Source organism: Hibiscus syriacus, unplaced genomic scaffold (genome assembly GCF_006381635.1).
Source record: "Hibiscus syriacus cultivar Baekdansim isolate YM2019G1 unplaced genomic scaffold, ASM638163v2 tig00110485_pilon, whole genome shotgun sequence".
Taxonomy (NCBI): Eukaryota; Viridiplantae; Streptophyta; class Magnoliopsida; order Malvales; family Malvaceae; genus Hibiscus; species Hibiscus syriacus.
In genome coordinates this window covers 283272-304571 of record NW_024062760.1, presented here as the reverse complement: position 1 = coordinate 304571, position 21300 = coordinate 283272, and the positions used below count along the sequence as shown (strand labels likewise).

At 37.6% G+C, this 21300-nt stretch overlaps 3 pseudogenes; 1 reads left to right on the top strand and 2 right to left on the bottom strand.

Moving 5' to 3' along the window:
* Positions 1 to 4291: 4291 nt before the first annotated feature.
* Positions 4292 to 5833, top strand: LOC120129308 (annotated as a pseudogene).
* Positions 5834 to 5925: 92 nt separating this feature from the next.
* Positions 5926 to 12188, bottom strand: LOC120129307 (annotated as a pseudogene).
* A 1655-nt stretch (positions 12189 to 13843) lies between these two features.
* On the bottom strand, positions 13844 to 17044 carry LOC120129339 (annotated as a pseudogene).
* Between the last annotated feature and the right edge of the window lie 4256 nt (positions 17045 to 21300).

Sequence of the window (21300 nt, the reverse complement as noted above, 5' to 3'; positions counted from 1 at the left end):
TAGTTCAACTAGCTGAGTTTAGCTATCATTGAGCTCCTCCAGCTGAATTGAGCTTTCCTTAGTGTTCCATGAGTTGCCTTGTACTTTGTGAGCTATTTGTGAGCTGCATAGGACGTCCAATATATAATTTCAATATAAAGGTGTTAAAGAGTACTCCCTTTATTGATGAAAACGTGCTTGCATTATCCCTCATTCTTTAAGGCGATTTGTCCTCAAATCAAGTTCATTCTGTCCTTGCATAACTTCACGTCTCCTTGCTAAAGGAAAACATCATTTGAACGGTTATGTTCTTCCATTAGGTATCATTTCATAAGATTTCCCTTTTGGCCTTTCTTTGGAATTTGATTTACCAACATGTACCTTTTGAGAGTGATCTTCCTTTAAGGATATCCCTTTTGGAAGTGACCTTTCACGTGATTGGTCCTGAAAAGTGAGGAGAGAAGTGGTTTCAAATGAAGGGTTACTTACCTTTTGGTGATTAAAACCCTTGGTGAAGAGTTGTGTCTTTAAATTCCAATCATCACCAATTTTCGTAGGAACCTCTTTATTTTCTAGCCTTGAACCATCGTGTTTCTCTATGAAGAAGTTTGGTGTCATGTTTCGTTCCTCTTTATTCTTAATTGGGGTTTTGTCTTTGCGCCATGCTTGTACACTCTTTCGCATATGCAACTGATCTTGTTGCACCTCTTTTGGCGTCAAAGGCATCAAGGTTACCTTGCGTCCATCATTCTTAAAAATGTATTGATTGTGATAACAATCATGAATGGCCCTTTTGTCATACTACCATGGTCTTCCAAGTAAGATGTGGCTAGCATACATAGGGACAATGTCACAAAGCACCTCGTCCTTGTACCTACCAACTGAAAAAGGAATTAGAACCTGTTTGGTAACGTTTAACTCACCTCCTTCATTGAGCCATTGGAGTTTATATGGAGTGGGATGCTTTGATGTTGCCAATCCAAGTTTTTCAACCATAAGAGTGTTGGCGACGTTTGTGCAACTTCCTCCATCGATGATCATTGTGCAAACCTTGTCCTTGACATGGCATCTTGTATGGAAAATATTGTTTCTTTGAATATCCTCTTGAGATGTTTGTGATTGTAGGCACATTTTCGAAACAAGCATTTCACCATGATCTGCATTTTCTTCAGTTTCTTCGTCTTGCTTTGTTTCAGGTTCCTCATCAAAAATAGGCTCGTCAGAATCTGATACAATATCTCCATTGTCAAGTATCATCATGACATTTCGATTGGGAAATTGACTAGCAACATGTATTTTCCCAAAACATTTGAAACATTTGATGTCTTTGGATCTCTCAAAAGTAATGGTTTGCTTTTCTTTACCCTTGCTAGATTTACCCACTTGTTTAGTCTTGGTAACTTCTATATGATCCTTTGCTTGTGCTGGAATTGGTTTCCTGAAGGTAATAGGCTCTTGTTTCCATTTGGTGGCCGAACTTGGACTGCTCTTAGTGTAGGATTTCCTTTTGAGTTGTCTTTCAATTTTCATGGCCACATGTACCATCTCTTCAACCTCTACATAATGCTGAAGTTCAACAAGGTTAGCAATATCAGAATTTAGGCCAAATAAAATCCTTGCCATGGTTGTCTCTGTCTTCATCAATATTGGCTCGGATCATGGCTATCTCCATTTCTTTGAAATAATCTTCAATGCTCTTGCTTCCTTGTTTCAGATTTTGTAATTTATGGTAAAGATCTCGGTGATAATGAGTAGGAACGAACATTTTTCTCATAATGGCCTTCATTTCTTCCCACGTATTGATGGGACATTCACCATTTCGTCTTCTGGAACTCACTAATTGGTCCCACCAAACTAACACATAATCCACGAATTCCATAACAGCAAGCCTGACATTCTTTTGCTCCGTATAATTTTGGCATTAAAAAATTTGTTCAATCTTGATTACCAAATCAAGATAGGCTTCAGGATCAGTTCGTCCTTGAAATGGAGGAATGGTCACTTTGATGTTGTTGAAGTTGTCATTCTGATTTCGATGAGCATCTCTTCGTGCTTCTGATGTTACTTCAGCCTCCTCTTCTTCAAATTCTTCTTCCATTCTAGGACGATTTACTATTTGATTGCCTAAAGATGCTTCAAATTGGTCTATACGATCATACGAAGGCTCCAATTCTAATTTTAGCAATCTGGCCATTTCATGCATGATTGCTTGAGTTTGTAAATTAGGGGCATCTCTTTCAGGGGTTCGTCTTGGATTTCGAGACATGGTTAGTGAAATAAGAAAAAGAGTAAGATATGTAAAAGACATTACCAAAATGTACTCTCACAAAGCCTCACAAGTCACTCCAAGGAAACTTGAATGTCACTCAATCCGCTCGTGTTTGCAACTCTAGGACTTAATGGCTTTTATTTGTCCTCTTCTGATCTCACACACTCTCTAGCCTTTTTCTTCTCGATTCTCTTGTCTCAAGTTCTAGAGAACTTTACTCAAGACTATATCAAGTAAATTTTACTTGTTTGGCGTCAGTTGCAAAAAGGTTAGTAGGAAGGGAAAACAAATATAATGAAAGGGTGGCTTAGAAATAGAAAGAAAAGAACAAAAGGGGGTTACTTACACAAGTCACTTTACAACCTTCTATCACCACAATCAATTTAAACGGCTTACTTGACTTGCTTGGTAATGAGAATTGTTGATGAGTGCTTCAATTTCTTTCTCTTCTTTTCTTTTTTTTTCTTCTTTTTTGAGTCCTGGATTTTTCTTTCTTTTGAGTGCTTCACTTTGTTTTCTGATTTTTCTTGATTTCTTTGACTTTGCACTTCTTTTTGTATTTTTCTTTTTCTTTTTGTTGCACGTTGCTTTCTTCCACCAATAGCTCTGATACCACTTGATGTAAGGCACTTATACCTTAACAAATTGATTTTGGATCTAGGAAGGAAGCAAACAACCTGCACAAGTGAATGGCTCAAAAAGAGATGGTTAAGGGTAGTAAACGTATGGGTGAATAGGTGGGTTGTTTAAATGAGAGATGGAAGCGGAAGATGATTGAAATGGCTATGGGTTATGGCTATGAAACAAAGGGATGGTAGTGATGATAATATCTTGAAGAAGTCTCAAAGAAGAACCAGTGCTATAGAGAGCAAAGACCCAGACTTTATATTGGTTCTTCAAGGGGTGGTGTTAAGGACTTTGACTCACTAGTTATAAGAACTAGGAACCAGAAGTATCAAGGTGAAAAGAAAAGGGGGTTAACGCCACAAGTATAAAATAATACTTGATAAGTCAATAAAAGTCACCAGGACTTAAGGAAGAGAATAATCTCACTTATATTAATCAAAATGGTCTGGTTACAAATAAAATATGCTTTCCTATTTATAGGAAATGGAGAGGCATGGTCGAATGGTTACAAGGGGATTCAGACAGCCTTGTGCCTTCCTATAGTGACATAATTAATTACAAAATAGAGATGATGTTTCAATTTAAATGGAGGTTGATAACCTTTGGCCGAATAGCTCTACTGTCCCTTCATGTTGGCGCCAAATTGGATGGGAGATGATGCATGGCCGAAAAGAGAGAAGGCTCTTCATCTTGGCGCCTAAATGAGTCCACATGCAAGGCACATGGGGGCTGGTCATATGGCATGCACATGGGTGTTCTAGGGAACCTTGTGGTACAACCTTGTGCATTGAATGATGGCTGGTCATGTGCTCCATCATGGGCGTGCATGTGTCTCCTTCCAAGCTAGCTTGAGTGTGGAGCTTAACTAGCAAGCATGGGATGTTTCTGAACAAGATTCTTAGCCGAATCCTTGTGAGCTTCATAACAACACGTTCAGCTATATTCAGCTACCATTGACATCATTTTTGACAACTCAGCTCCAAATAGTTCAACTAGCTGAGTTGAGCTATCCTTGAGCTCCTCCAGCTGAATTGAGCTTTCCTTAGTGTTCCATAAGCTGCCTTGTACTTTGTGAGCTGTTTGTGAGCTGCATAGGACGTCCAAATCATCCACCAAGCTACCTCATCGTGCATCACACTCCAATGTACCTATATGTGCAAGGAAACAAGGTAAGTCCATGGTATTGAGCTGTTATGAGCTAAATACCTTACTGCCATGTAAGAATATGGTAATGTGAGCTATGATTGAAGGTCATGAGCTAAATATATCATCTTATAATATGTGTAAGAGAATGCATGAAGCTTAAGAGCTAATAAATGCATATGAACTAATAAAACGATTATAATGATGCTGCCTTGATGTATATAAGGTAATCATGTTTAATATGATAAACTATCCTAATATGCTTAAATATCAATGTGTATGTTGTGTTCATACTAAGTATTCTTTAATTTCATAACAAGAATACTTATCATGAATTGTTATAAAAAACATGTTATAACTAATATATAGTAATTTTCAATATAAAGGTGTTAAGGATTACTCCCTTTATTGATGAAATGTGCTTGCATCAAGTTTGTTTCGATGCGGCCCTGCAGTCACTCTTGGCGTCGTTGCTAATGGCCCAGCAACCACTGCTACTGGCACTGCATCCAATGTCATTGTACATGGCCCTGCATCCATGGTGGTGGTGGTGTACCTACCGTCGTTGCTTATGGCCCTGCAACCACTGTTGGCGGCTTCCTTACGTTGTTTCCCTGCAGCCACTGCTGGTGGCGTACCTTACGTCATTGCTCATGGCCCTGCAGCCACTGCTGATGCCCTACTGCTGGTTGTACCTTACGTCATTGCTCATGGCCCTGCAATGGTTGCCCAAGCCCCCGTATCGTGCCAGAAAATGGGACCGACTCGAAAGATTCACATCAATCTCATTCGACGATTGACACTGTGGTGATCGGGTTAATATTAGGAGGAGCCGGTGCTTTGATTTTTGGCATAGGTACCATTTGGTTCATATTAAGGAGAAGAAGAAAGAAAGCAAACAAAGTTAATGAGGACATATTTGAAGGTGATTTCCAAAATGGAAAGGGACCTAAGAAGTTTTCCTTGGTACAAATAGCTAAAATGACCTCTAATTTCAAGGGTGAAAAGCTTGGAGAAGGAGAGTTTGGTGCTGTTTTTAAAGCGTACTTGACGAATTGGATACCAATGTTGCCGTTAAACGGATTTCGAAGGCCTCGAAGCAAGGTATCAAGGAATACGCGTCGGAAGTGAAAATAATCAGCCGATTGAGGCACAAGAACTGTGAATCTTGTCGGTTGGTGCCACGAAAAAGGCAAACTAATACTCGTTTACGAGTTCGTGGCTAATGGAAGCTTGGATTCCCATATTTTTAAAGGTAAACCCTTATTGACTTGGGATGTAAAGTTTAAAATCGTGCATGGCTTGGCATCGGCTCTGTTCTATCTACACGAAGAAGGCGACCATTGCATACTACATAGAGATATTAAAGCAAGCAACATTATGTTGGATTCTGGTTTCAACGTTAAACTCGGCGATTTCGAGTTAACTAGACTAGTCGACCATGCTAAAGGGTCGCAAACGACACATTTAGCCTGGACTATGGGCTATATGGCACCCAAATGCATTTCATTGGTAGCGTGGGTGTGGGACTTGTACGGAAACCGACGGTTCCTCGATATGGCTGACCTGAAACTATCAGTGGGCTTCGATGATAAAGAGACGGAATGTTTGTTGACAGTCGGACTGTGGTGTGTTCATCCGGACCAGAATTCGAGACCGTCGATAAGGCAAGTGATTGGGGCTCTTAATTTCGAGGCACCGTTGCCAAAGCTTCCAAGTACGAGGCCTACTCCAACGTATGATGTACCAATCGGTCGTGCAATTCAAGCAAGTGAGCTTTGTTGTTCTATTGTTTCTATTACTCTCCCGAGTTAGAGCCATGCGTGTTGTATAAGTATTTGAAATACAATTATAAGATTATAAAAAGAACAATAAACGAAGTACAAAAGCATCGAAACTGGAAAAACAAGACGTCAAATGAACAAATAAATAGACAAAAATGCTAGCTACCAACAACATATGACTGACCGGCTTCCATGTCTGAACCTGCAACACTCCTTGTTTTGCGTTTATCCTTCAAGAAACGGACACTTGGACCGGAAATTTGGGGTTGGCTTCTGCTACAACCAACGGTAGGTAACGAAATGAATCCTGAAGATGCAACATTATTGTCTTCAAGAGCTGAACCGAATATTGGCAGTGGCATCTCCCGTGGTACCATGGGGCATGGAGCTTTGAAACCGAGTATGTCGATAACCTGCGTTATCGACGGGCGGGCGAAATAGCCTGGATGAGCACAAGCCAGCCCGACTAAGAGCAACCGTTCCATTTGTTCCATGTCGTAATTGCCATACAAGCGTTGGTCTGCAGCATCTACAAGACTCTCTTTCCCATACAGTTCCCAAACCCATTCCACCAGTTTTGTCCTGCTTTTCTTGCTACGCCTTTCGTGTGCAGCAATGGCCTTCTTCCCAGAGGCTATCTCTAAGATGACGATACCGAAGCTGTATATGTCGGATTCCTTGACGGCTCTGTATGTGTCGAGACACTCAGGGGCGATATAACCGTCAGTTCCGAGCATAACTTTAGTTGTTCGAGACCCTTGTCCATGTTCAACAAGCCTAGCCAGCCCAAAGTCACCGAGCTTGGCATTGAAACTCAAATCCAACAGAACATTACTTGACTTGATGTCTCGATGCAGCACGCACTGGTCACATTCTTCCTGCAGATACAACAACGCCGAGGCCAATCCCATAGCGATTTTGTACCTTTTATCCCATGTCAACAAGCATGGCTCTCTGTGTAGATGGTAATCGAGGCTCTTATTGGGAAGGAACTCGTACACGATGAGGAGTTCGTTATTGTCATGGCACCAACCGATGAGTTGGACCAAATTTCTGTGTCGCAACCTGCTAATAATTTTAACTTCCGATACGTACTCTTTCATACCTTGTCGAGAATCCGGGGTAATTCTTTTGACAGCAACATTGCAGTTCATATCCATCAAGAAGCCTAAATAAACCTTCCCGAAACCGCCCTCGCCGAGCAGACCTTCGTCGGAAAAATTACCGGTTGCAAGTCTTAGTTTCTTGTAGGAAAACTGCCTAGGTGCGGTCACCATTTCCATTTCTACATTGACAGAAATGGCCCCATCTTCCCTGCTGATGTACTTCCTTCTCCTGCAGAAAAACCAAACCGAACCGAGACCTAGGATCAAAGCAGTAATGGCACCAGCAATGGCTAGAACTACCCATAGCCATGACCTGCTCTTCCTTCTTGGGATTTTCGCCGCTGCAGGTGCTGGTGTTGGAGGAGGAGGATTGGTACTTGTATTCCTGGAAACTTGTAAGCTTGAGCTGAAATTCCAGGAACAAATAGAGTGCATCTCGTTCGAATCTTCTCCGGTGGCGGCGGCGGATCCTGAGAAGCCAAAAGTGACCCATTCGGTTAAATATAGGCTAAGATCCAGTGTTGTGGAAAGAGTAAGTGAATTCTGAGCAGTAGAATCATCATTATCAAGTAAATGAACACTCAGGTTCTTTGTACTAGAGTTGTAGCTGATGAAAGCATAAACCTGTCCCCCATCTTCAACGTCATTCCACCGCCACTGGACGGCCTTGAGGGAAGTTGTGACATTGTTGATATCAATACCGACGTGATCTGAGATCCCGGTCGTATCAAACTCCACCGCAACAAAAAACTAGAGCCGTTGATGCCCGACTCCGGGTAGCAACTTTGAAGTCCCAAGCAACCGCCTCCGGAGTCGGGGGGGATTTTCGAGCCATTGGGAGCGAGGAAAAACGCGAGCCCGTCACCGGACATGCCGCCTTGGGAGGAGGAATCGATGGTGAATGAGAAATGAGTGGTGAAATCTGCAAGTGTGAGATACCCAGATGAGTTGTCCCAAAGGTGCATTGGTTTGTAATAAGTGGCTCGACCAACACCGTCAACGTCTCCATTTGAACCGGTGAGTTGGATCGCGTTTTTCAATACGTATGCATCGGATTCATAAACCATCTCCGGCATAGTTGGGATGAAACGAGTGAAACTGAAGTTGATGTTATCATCAACTGATGCAGCCTTGGAAAGATTAACAAGGATGGATAATAGGAACACAAATGCACGTTTCTGTGATCTGAAACACAAATTCTCTGCATTTTCAGCTTTCATCATCTTGGGAGTAAGATCGATGGTCGTTACTGCAAACGCAAGGTGACTGATTGCATTCATATGTATGGATGGGCATTCAATCCGAACTATCATTTCTTTTTAATTCGATTCTAGTTGGGTCATATATTTTTTAGGATAGATCAAAATAAATTCAAATTTAAGATAAAAAAAAGAATTCTGATTTGACTTATATGATATGTGCGTGCCTACTTGTGTATGCATGTGTGTGTAAGTGTGCCTATATGTTTCTGGTCAGATCAGGTTTTATCTCAAAAATTATATCGAATAGAGTTCTCTTAAACTCGGGACGAGTCGGATGCAAGATAAATGTGTTTAGTTTTCAGATCGAGTTATGATGAGCCAAAAATTCTCGATTCTAGAAATTCTCGATTCTAGTTCGAATGAGTCAAAAATATGATCCGACCCGACCTATAATCATTCCTAATTATATATATTAGCAAGTGGTTTTAGGGTCATGTAACTTTTGGTCCCTGACTTTGGCTTCGGTATACAATTTGACCCCTGACTTGCAGCTGTCTGGCCAAGAAAAATGTCATTGGTGCAATATTAATAGTAAGCGTATCCAGAGGTGGAACGAGAGCTTTGGTCAGACGTGTTTAAAGGTTAATTTGCTACAATCCAAAACTATACAACAGCTGAGATTGAAGTCATAAATAAATTTCAATAGTGCACTACAAAAAGATTAGACGTGTTTAAGGATCAAATGTTTTGGAATAATGTTGCTAGATTTTACGTATTCAAGGGGTTCCGACGATTAACTTGATTTATGGGACTTGTATTTTGACAAAATCTTTTATAATTGTTTGATCCGATTGTTATTTAATCATTTAAAGAAGCGTTTTTATTTAATTTTAATTTTATATAAGGTATTGAACATAAAAATGATAAAGCCTTAAGCCGTTACAACAACAACAAAAATGCTTGTATGAGTTTTCTCCTTTTTCAAGAAGAAAAAAGTTGCTATAGAATAATTTTTTTTCTTGGATAAAATGATTGTATTATATCTAAAGAAAACCAATACAATCGCCTATCAAAACTAGATACTATTAATCTTTACCTGTACAATCTTAGCAATAAAACAAAGAATATCATCACTAGACAATTGCAGATTCTGAAAACACCTCCTATTACGTTCCTCACATACAAAATATATGAATGCACTCCCAGCAAGTTTAAAGATCATGGCACAAAACGACTTACCTCTTGCATTCGCACATGTCCATTCTACCTCTCGATCCCACCCCAAAAAAGGACTGAATATCCCACACCTGCCAAGTATCACACTCCAAACATCCATCGAGAAGGAACAACCAAAAAATAGGTGCGAGTGAGATTCACTCTCCTCCCCATACATCACGCACTCTCTCGGGACCAAAACCCCCATGCGTACCAAGCGATCATGCGTTGGCAACATGTGCAACAGAGCCATCCACGCTATGATTGCGTGCCTCAGAACATGCAGCGGGAACCACACAAGTCTTTTCCAAGCAACCTTCTGCCTCCGCGTTCTCATTTCCTCCCAAATCTCACGAGCTCGAGTAACTCCTTGGAACCTCACCAAACCAAAGACCCGAACTACCTCCTCCCTCAAAGCAAAGATCCTCCTCAAGCTCCAACTCACCATCCCTTTCGGCACAAAACTCCATAAATTAACGCCCTTGACGATATACGTACGAACCCAAGCAACACACAATGACCCCTCATCCGCAAACAGCTTCCTCAGCAATTGAACCAGGAACACCTTATTCCAACCCGCTAAATTCAACAACCCCAACCTGCCTTCAAATTTAGGAGTGCAAACCTGACTCCATCCTACTCTCGCCCCGAACTAGCCACATCACTACCCTTCCAAAAATACCTTATACAGAGCTGGTTAACTCGCTCCACCACCACTTTCGGCAACACAAGTTGCCTGCGCCAAAAATTGTAAATACCATATAAGGACAGAACGAATCCGCTGCAATCTGCCCGCAAAGCTTTGTTTCCTATTCTCCCACCGCTCTAACTTCCCCCTCACACTCGCAATCAGCATATGACAATCTTTCTCCAAAAGCTTCCTCGTAACGAGAGGAGTCCCAATATATCTAATTGGAAGACACCCATTTTTAAAGCCCGTGTCACTCTCAATTCTACACAACTCATCATTGGACACACCAGACGAATAAATCTCACACTTTGTAGCATTCAGTCGTAATCTAGAAATCTCATAGAATCGCTCTAACACACAATTCACCCCATTACTGAATCCACCGACCCCTTAGAGAATATGAGGAGGTTCTCGATAAAAAAGAGATGAGTACCCTCAAAGAATCTCACTCTCTTGCATCCCGGGTGAAATTGAAAAATTCCACTCTTTGCTGGCAGGTCCAATAGCTTGGACAACACATTCATCACCAAGACCAAAACATACGGGGACAAAGGATCCCCTTGTCGAACCCACTCGTCCCCTCAAAGAATCCCACCAATGAACCACTAAACGCAATCGAAAATTGAGGCGTAGTTAGACACACCCGAATCCAAGTTCGAAACTTTTCCAGCAGCCCCACCGCTTCTAACACCGCAAGCACAAAACCCCAATCAAGACTATCAAAAGCCTTTTGTAGGTCCACCTTTATCTCACATCTTGGAATCAAGGATTTCCGAGCATAACACTTGACTAACTCTTGTGCCAACAGTGTGTTATCAATTATGTTCCGACCCTTAACAAACTCTTATTGATTAGAAGCGATCATGTCAGGGAAAGGAACAACCAACCTACCCACCAAAATTCTTATAATGGTCTGATACACCATACTACAATACGAAATCGATCTTAATTCTTTTATGCCACTAGCATTAGTAGTCTTAGGAACAAGGACAATCGTTGTAGAGTTAAATGCATGTAACAAAGAGGCAGTATCAAAGAAATACCGCTGCCTGAAAATCAGCCCCAACATGGCCGTCTTGTAAATTTTAGTGGCCCTATGCCATAACGGTAAAATAGGCCTTTTAAAACTAAAATATTAGATATATAAAGAAGTTCACTAATATTTTAAAATTTATTATAACTATAGGAAAACGTTAAATAGTGGTAAAAAATATCTTCAAGTAATAATGTGGACCTTGGACTTGAAAATTCTTGGACCAAACATCCTAAATACACATATATACAAAAGACTTAAAAAAATTTGGAGGCCCTTACAAAAATTAGGCCATGTGCGGTTGGGCAGCCCGTACAGGCTCAAAACCGGCCCTGAGCCCCAAGTATCTCCCAAGCAGCCTTGAAAAACATCGGAGAATACCTATCTGGCCCTGGGGCTTTATCATCTCCTGCCTGAAAATAGCCAACCTAATATCCTCATCCGAAACATCTCTCGAAAGTAACAAGCTAGCATCCTCTGGTAAAGAATAACCAATAATCTCCTTCAACAAACTGATTTCACACCCGAGCACACGCGAATCACCTTTTCCAATTAAATCCCCAAAAAACCCCACTGCCTCCGAGATATCTCCTCAAAAGACCCTAACATTCTTCACAATTGATCATGCAAGACTCTAATAGTGTCAGGCTTCCTCTTTGTTACAAATGAAGGGTGGAAAAATCTAGTATTCTGATCCCCCTACTGCAACCAATGAACCTTTGCTTTTTGTCTATAAAACAAATTCTCAGTTTCTTCTAGATCCTGCAACTCTCAATTTAAAACCCCTTCCTGAGCAAATGGTCCATTATTACCCTGGCCCGAGAGATTAAGCAGTTGTTGCCCCTACAGTTGCATTCTCGCAACAGCAACATACCCGAGTAACTCTTGTTAAAAGCCTTAAGGACCCTTTTCAATCTCTTCAGCTTGCGAAAAAGAACAAGCATTGGATCTCCCTCAACAGACCTCAACCAAGACTCACGAACCATGCTAAAAAACTCTATATGATGCACCCAAAAATTAAAGAATTTAAACGCCTTCGGTTTGTTAACCAGGTTACTCTTATCCAACAAAATCAATGTAGGGCAATGATCCGAAACCCCTAGAGCTTGAAACTCCACAAAAGAAGCAGACAAGCGCATCAAACCACAAAGAATTAACTAGAACCTTCCTTAAAAAAAATTAACTAGAACCCGATCAAGCTTCTTAGTAATAAAACCCTCCTAGTGATTTGACCATGTGAACATAGGTCCACAAAACACATGGTCCATCACCCCCACCTCTTCAAGACAGCTCCTAAATTTCCCCATCTCAACCGAAGGCAACACTTTTAACCTAGAACTCTCATCCGGTCCCAAGGAGACATTAAAATCTCCCCCAATTACCCAAGACAAAGAGCCAACCAAAGAATGAACAGTTCGTAACTGCTACCACGATCTTATTCGATCCACACCATTATTACTGCCATAAACCGCAGTGACACCAAGCCTAACACCCCACAAGTTACCAACCACTGGAACGGATTGATCCCCCACATGACACACCCACAAAATTCAACCCACTCTTCCACAAGAACCAAATCCTACCATTCCCAATACAACTGTAATTAGAAGAAAATTCTCACCCCTCAAATAAATTAGACACAATGCCAATAACCTTATCCTCCTGTACTTTAGTTTCCAACAAGCATAAAACCTCCACTCTCAGCCTAGCCATCCTACTCAACACCAACTTCTACTTTGCAAGGGCATTAAACCCCCTAATATTCCAAAAACAAATCACCATTACAAAGCATTAGAGGAACCGTCCTCTCACTCGACTCCCTTCTTCAACTTCTCAACTTTATCATTTTTCTTTGACTTAATATCATTTAAAAAATCACCAATTGAAGCAGCCCTTGTGCGACACTCCATCCCCAATTCCTGGACAGCAATCAGTAAGGGCTCAAACCTATTTCGCGCCTCAATCGTAGTCTTACGAGCCCCTCCTTCAGACTTTTCCCCTACTTTTCTTCTTAGGCACTGACTGCATAACCGACACCTCAACCACCTCATTTACCTCTCCACTCTGCATAGGCCCATCACCAACAAAAGAACTAGACCCTTCACAAGCAATTCCTACCTTAACGATAACAACCTCAACCACAGCAATTGAACCCACCTCAGCACAAGCCAAAACCACCTCATTGGAACCAACAACAACTTCCTCTGGAGCAGATTGCTCAACTAACTGATGAGTACCGCTTCCCCCTGGACCAGACTGATCCCTCACTGCACCCTTATTCAAACAATCCCTATCCCCATGTAAAAATTAATTACACCTACAACAGCTAGTATGAATCCAGGGAATAACCATACCAATCGACGCAACTACTTCATTACTAAGCTCAACATCAATATGATTAGGACATCTAAAACCAGGGGAGATTTTAACACATACCTTTGCAAAGGAAAGACGTTGTCTCGACGCTGTAATTCCATCCATACATAGAGGCGTTCCCAACGCACTAGAGATATAACTGAGTCCCTTGTTCGTAAAGAGCTCTAGAGGCAACTTAGACAATTGAACCCACACCAGAACCCTATCAAGCTTGAAATCCAACTTTGGCAAATTCAGCTTGAAATATATAATTATTAATTTTATTAACGGTTAAATCAAAATTGATATATTTAAATAATTAAGTGATTTGATTGATAAAATTGAAAGATCAATGATATTATGAGAATCCCTCCTTAATTAAGTGCTCACAGTTGTAGTTTACCATTTCATTTATTTATTTATTATTTATCGTGTCTAATATTATTAGATTATCATTTGTTTATTCAGGTGAATAACATACAATTCATGCATCATACAACTAACAGAAAAAAAATGCTAAAAATGGCCATAAAAACCATCCCAATGATGAAAACATAACAGAGACAATCAAAGCTCCCTCAGCTAATGACTTTTGCACGAGACAACACAAAAAATTTGAGTTTGAAGAGTTTCATTCTTCAGTGGCACTGGCAGCACTCAGGTCCACAGATAAATCAAGAGCCTGCACAATATGACCAACTGTTATTCGAATTCGGATCAAGTTCGAATACGGATACTAATTGCGAATACTTTAGAGAAAACGAAGAATCTGGGTAAATAATGTGTATGCTACTTTGGAGAATGAAACCCTTACTTTTCCAGTAATCTTGGTATACATCTGGATCACATCATTCACGGTGGTTTCGAAGTGTGTCTTCGGATCATAACTCTGATACGAAATTTCGATATCCGAATCAGCAGATTATATGCTTCGAAGTGCTTAAGGTTCTTTCAATCATACAAGGACATGAAGAGTAATGAAGAGAGAGGTGTGTCCTTAGTCTTACAGCGGATATGAAGCAGTTGTCGGCCGTGTGGTCGTTAGTCGGGACGTATCTGTCATAGGTGTCGTAAAATATCTCATCCACCGGTCCCAGTAGCTTAATGCCGGGCTCCAACTCTACCTTGGGGTCGTCTGTCTCGGCCTCTGTCGAAACAAATGCAATGTATTTCCCTTGGGAGCCACATTATGAGCATATGAGCAACAAAAAAGGTACCTGCAACATCAAAAGCAAACCTCAGAAGGTGCAGAACACTGACGATAAGCAAATTAAGATAGCTGAGACAGTTATCAGCAAACATGTCCGATTTACGGCCGAGTTGCTTCTGAGGCAGAATAACTTGGGCCGAGTGTGAATCATTGGTATCCGGAATAGGATGGCTCATTATGCAGATGGCACGCGCTACTTTTCCAACCTTCTGAATCTGTTACATCAAAAGAACACGAAGAAAAAAGTTGAAATACTTGTGTTTCGAGGATGCAAAAAACGAAAAAATACGTGAGAGGCATCGTTTTTTCGGGAGTTACCCTATCAAATAAATAAGATGGATCACAAACAACTTTCTTGCACTTTGCAGTTTCCCCTTCCGAAGTCACACCGATAACTTTTCCGTCATCACCTAATTCTACCTGCAACCCGAAATTTTGCAAGAGATATGACACCTACTTGCCAATTCGTGAATTACAAAAACCATGATCATAAAAACGTCCAGAAAGCGAAAATTAGTTAGCGATATCGTGTACGTTGGAGAAAACGAAGCAAAATACATGCAGGGTTTCGGGTTCTGGGAGATTTACCTTGCATTCAGGCTTGTCGAGCATTTAAGTACCTACGTAAACTGCACTTAAACATGCAAATGCCTGCCGATGGAAACTTAATTACAAATCAACGTCAACAATTACTTTTTATTAAACTAGAAGAAAAAAAACTACAGAATGAAAAACCTGAGGCAATTCTCCCAGTCCATATAGTGGATAGATATAAGGAGATTCTCCTTGAAACCGAGCCAATGACTCTGCATAGAGCTATACAAAATGCGAATGCATAAATACTGAATATAATTATCGATATGATATAGGAAATAAACTTTTACCTTCATCCACTTAACAGAACTCGTAGCCGGCTGATCCAAGTAACTATCATCACTGTAAAGTGCCAGGGCATGACCGATGAAGTCAATTGTATTATCTTCTAGCCCATACTTTTTAGATTGCAAACAATACCATGTATCAAGACCAGTGCTAGAGCAGGTTTTTTAGAGGGCAATAGGGATGAGAAACATACGATATAAGCTCTTTCGCTGTCATTACATTCAGGTCTAGTCCATGAGATTTCGGATCGCTGTCCTCATAGTCCTGGACATAAATGAAGAACTTTCTGGCACGGCGCTTCTCAAACAGCCCCATCAGTGGTAATTTCAGTGCTTCGATGTCAGTCGCCGGAACTTTGTAGATCTACAAGTAATGGTGATTAAGTCATTGAAGACCATAAACGTTTGAACTAAACAAGTGATACAAAATTTTAAAACTACATCCCTTACTTGTGACTTGTTGTACACGAAACTACCTTCCACAGCCTTGAAGTTGAGATACTTGGTAACATCGGTGTGGATGAGAATTCGAACCAGACTGCCATTAGCCATCATGAACTGCAGTAAAACCACTTCAAACATTGGTCATGAAACATGAATAACTAGCACAAATAACAAAATTCGGAGGTCATATAGCATGCCTTGGGAACCATGTCAACATTATAATCCCTGCTTGAACCTAGCGTTTCCGGAGGCTTTTCATCTCCCTTGAAATGTTTCCAAAGCTATATATATATATAGATATATATACATATACATCAGTAAAACAGAGTTGAGAAATTGCCTAATGAAAATGTCAGATATGAACAAAATAGGTATGAATGTCTTGAAAGAAGAATGACCTGCGTAAGATTAAGCGAAGTTGATTCTCCGCCGTAATAGTCATTTCTGTCCGTGTGCAATGTCTATGGAGGAAATGCAGATATAGAATCGGTTAACGCAGAATCCGGTACCGATATGATCGTATTTAGAGGATCACACGCATATAGAGACAAATATTTTAAGAAAAACGAAGAGTTCGGGTATCATTAACATCAATCTCACTTCCTCACCTATATCACCCTAACAAATACTAATTCACACCTTCTGTTCGTAGTAATGCCTGTGCGAAAAATGTTCAAAAAAGAAAGGAAGAAAGACTGCCCAAGATTCTTAAAAGAAAATCCAGATTACTAGAGGCTTTGAAACATTGAACACAATCAAAATCAAAGAAAAAAAAGAGATTTATAAATGAATTGAAAAAAAGAAAAAGCTTACTTTGAGTCCATTAACGGAGAGAAGGCCACTGAGAATGCATTCTTTTAGACCGGTCCCTAAGACTATCACATCATACTCTTCATCCATGGCTGAATGAATATGTCCTTAAACACACAATCAATTTTTCTAAGTTTTTTTTCCCTTCTTTTCATTGAGAATGAATGTGCATCGAAATTAAAAGCAGAGAGAGTTGGGTTTTTCTTCTTTTTGGTTAGTGATTCGGAACAACTCTTCAGCTGAAGTAACGAGATCAACGGCTTTCGAGTAGGATCATTTTTTTTTATTCTATCCTTTTTAAAATCTGTCTCGAATCTAATTTCTTTTTAAATATTTTTATTGAACTGGTAATCCATTTTAATAGATAAATGTTATATATAATAATATAATTTAATTTAATTTAATCTGATTTATTATATACTAGTATTAAGACAATCAGTTATGTAAATAATAATCAATGCTTTTGTCTTTATAATTACTTTTAGTAATAAATGTTGGGTACAAATATATTAAAAGAAATTATTTAATCATATTGAAGTCCAACATTTATAAATGTGGGTTCCACTTAATCTTTTAATAGGCCAACAAAGCTTTAAATTGCAATTGGTCAATTCATAGTATAATGATTATTAGGTTTCCAAATTGGGATAAGTATTTGATTTGAATATAATTAGCCTTTTAAAGACAATTACAATAATTTTTAGGGTTAATCTAAATATACCGAATCTTTTATTAAACTTACTATTTTTTTATCATTATATTTTTTCTATTTTTTTATTGAATCTTTTTAGATAGGTGTAATGATTATGTAATGATTATCTTTTTATTTTTTATTAAAATTTTTTCTTTTTTTTTTAAAGTTTTTTATTAAACTATTTTTCATTTATTTCTTCAACATGGTAATAACTGTTCGAATTTATTTTCTCCGATCCGTCTGATTTTTCAGTATGTTGTTCGTGTTGGACTTGCGCAATTTTTCACCGTTCGAAACGTTGATCGTAGATCTCTATAAAGAGGTCAAAAACCGTTCGAATTTATTTTCTCTGATCCGTCGCTGTCCACCGTACGATCATCCTGATTTTTCAGTATGTTGTTCTTCTCTCTCCCGTATGCTCCTTCTTCTTTTCTTTTATTTATGATGAATTTTAGTATAACGTAGTTGATGATTTAAAATAATAAGCTAGTGGGTTTTTTAGTGGGGTTTTATTTAATGGGTAGTGGGATTTATTTATGATGAATTTTAGTGTAGTGGATGATTTAAAATAATAGTAGTGGGGTTTGACTTGGTAAGTTTAATAGAGTGGGGGTTGACTTGGTAACTTTAGTATTACCCTAATTTTTATTTTTTATATTTTTAATTAGGTTTCTATTTTTCCTTTTTAAAAGTAGATCAAATTTCAAATTATATAAGATTCTTTTAAATTTATATTAGATGAAATAACGATAAAAATATAATAATCAAATTAAATTTGGGTGAGCAAAAATTCAATTAAACCCGACTTATACTCATCTCTATTTCCAAACACTATGATTTTTTAATAAATCAAAAGGTTTTTTTCTTAAAGAATGAATGAAAATTTTAAACCAATGACTTTATATCAACAGAAAATAAAGATGCATTTGATTCACGAAATGTAAGATTACCATTAAGAATAAAAGATTACTAGGGAACATGATTACTGGTAATGTTGTATTTTGTGTTTGGTTGGTTTAACATGAATGTAAGATTATTGTGTTTGGTTAAAGGAATAAAAGATTATTGTAATGTATATTTGACCAAATTGTCTTTATTATATATTTATTTTTTAACAAGTTGAATTCTACAATAATATTATTATAAGATATTTATATATTTTCTTTAAAAAAATTAAATTCATAAAATTTATATATATTTTTAAATTGAAAATATAAAAAGGTTTAATGAAAGGGTAAAATTTTATTTTAATTTCTGAACTTCATATAAAATTTTAATTATTGATTTTTTTTGTAAATCTAAAATAGTATAAGGATAAATTTGTAATTTAACCTTTGTAGAATTTTTATTATTAAGAAGGATATTTTTGAGAAAAAAATTAAGGGCATTTTAGTCCAAAACATCGGTAATCCAACCATACCTAAGGGAAAGGGTAATAACATTCTCGGTAATATATCCAAAAAATCTATTATTGGTAATAAATATTACCGATAATGACATTCTCGGCCAACTAAACGGGGGGAATGTAAATTTCATTCCTGGAGAAATGTGGATTCCATTCCGGAGGAATCCCACATTACTCCAACCAAACGACCCTAAGTGATGTAAAAACATTACATCATCCCGTGCAAATAGCTACTTTTGAAAGGACCACTTTATAACATGCTTTGCTCTTATGAGAATATATATATATTTAAGGATAAATTACACAAATTATCTCTTAATTGTAGGGTATTATTTATGAATTCATCTGATTATTAAAAGTTACAGAATGATATTTTGATTATAGGGTGCACTTTATTGATTTCTTCAACTTTTAAAATTATAAAACTCATTCGACTATGCATGTTGTAACCAGTTTTCGCCGGGCACGAAATTTTTACTTGGCGGGAAAAGTGATGTGAATAAATGGTTTTTAAAAATATTTGGGAGTCGCCATCAGCCTTTTGGATCAGGTATGTCGAATACCTAAAAATTATATTTTAAAAGAGTTTTTAAGAAATCATCAGTTAAAAGATAAATTGGTATGTGTTTTAACCAAAAATTCGTTCTTTTTAATAATAAAAGGGATTCGTGGTCGATTACGTTTGGGGAAGGATTAACATCCCACAACGCCCAAAATTGGAACTCATTAATTATAAATTGTCTCTATTATTGGAAATTTAAAAATTCAAAAATATATTTAATTCATAATCATGTTATTTCAAATTTATTAATATAATATAACTATATTTTTAATAAGATATTTATTTACTTAGAAATATCAGAAAAGAGCTTCTAGGTGCTTTAAGACAGCTCTTTTCTTAATATTAAAAAATAAATAAATATTAATAAAATATTTATCTAAAAATAATAAAAAATATTTATTTATTTAAAATATCAGAAAATGGACATCCAGTTACTTTAAGACTGTTCTTTCTTAATATTGAAAAAAATATAAAAAAAAATTCCTAAGCAAATAATTTAAATAAAACAATATGTATTTTCTGGTTTTTATAAGTAAAATATTTATTTATTTTTAAAATACCAAAATAAGACATCTAGTTACTTTAAGACTGCCATTTTCTTCGATATTTGAAAAATAAATAAATATTATTAGTTAAACAAATATATACATATATATGTTTATATGACTAATATAATAATAAAGTAATAATTTAAGCATATTGGAATTGAAATGATAATAAATTAAATTAAATAGTGACTAAATCATATAAAATTAAAACTATATAGTTTAAAATATAAAGCAATAAAGCTTGTAATTGAAAATATTAAAATTAATGACTAAATTAAAATATATTAAAATTAAATATCCTAAATCATAATTAATTATTTAAAAATACAGTGGCTAAGCATGCTATATTACCTATTTGTTAATGTAGTGACTAAAATAAATATATATCAAATTCAAATATTAAATTAAAACAAATTAAAACTTGCAAATCGTGATTAAAATATAACATAATAAAATTAAAAGTTCTAATTAAAATATTATGAAAACTAAGTATCTATAGAGTAATTTAACCATATATATTTATTCGGGATTAAAATAAAAGTCTATTAAAATTATGAGGGCTAAATCTATCATTTATCCTAAAATACATATATATACTGGTATGGACTAAAAAAAATAAAGTTTGAAGATAAATTAAAATGATCAAGAATGACTTTTTAGTGACTAAATTCCAAGGATTACAAACTAGGAGTACTGCGGGAGGGGTTTACCCTTTTACCCAAAACGCACAGTTCTACCCATGAAATGGCGTCGTTTCATATCGGGTATAAATACCCTGAATGGTCGGCTCTAAGGGCCACCTTTCTCATTTCCATTTCTCTCTCTAGAGAGAGATATCAAAATCTCTCTCACTTCTTTCTAGTTTCCCTCGCCGGAGGGAAACCGCCAGCCGCAGGCCACCGTACTCTGGTGCCGATCACCGCCGTCGGCCACTGTCAATGGTGGCCGAAAAATTACAAAATCCCTCAAAATAGAGATCTGAACGTCCTAATGATTGTTCGGTCTCATTTTCCCTAAATCTCTTTAGATCAACGTAGATCAAATTTTTTTACCTTCGAACTCTTGGTTCTACAGCGGTATACAAAGGCTCCGATGAAGGTAAATATTTTTTTCCACTTTTGGTTCGTTGTTTGGCTACTGTTGATGTATTATTTTGCTCGAAATGGTTGATTTGCTTTGGGTTTTTGTTGTTGATTTTCGGTTTTTTACTCTCTGTATTGTCTCTCATTGTCCTCTGTCGTGGCTATCTGTCTTTATTTATAGGTTCGGTGGTGGCTTTTATAGCCATCACCGAGGATGCTCTCGGACCAGTTAAAGGAATGACCCTTGGTGAGTCACCGAA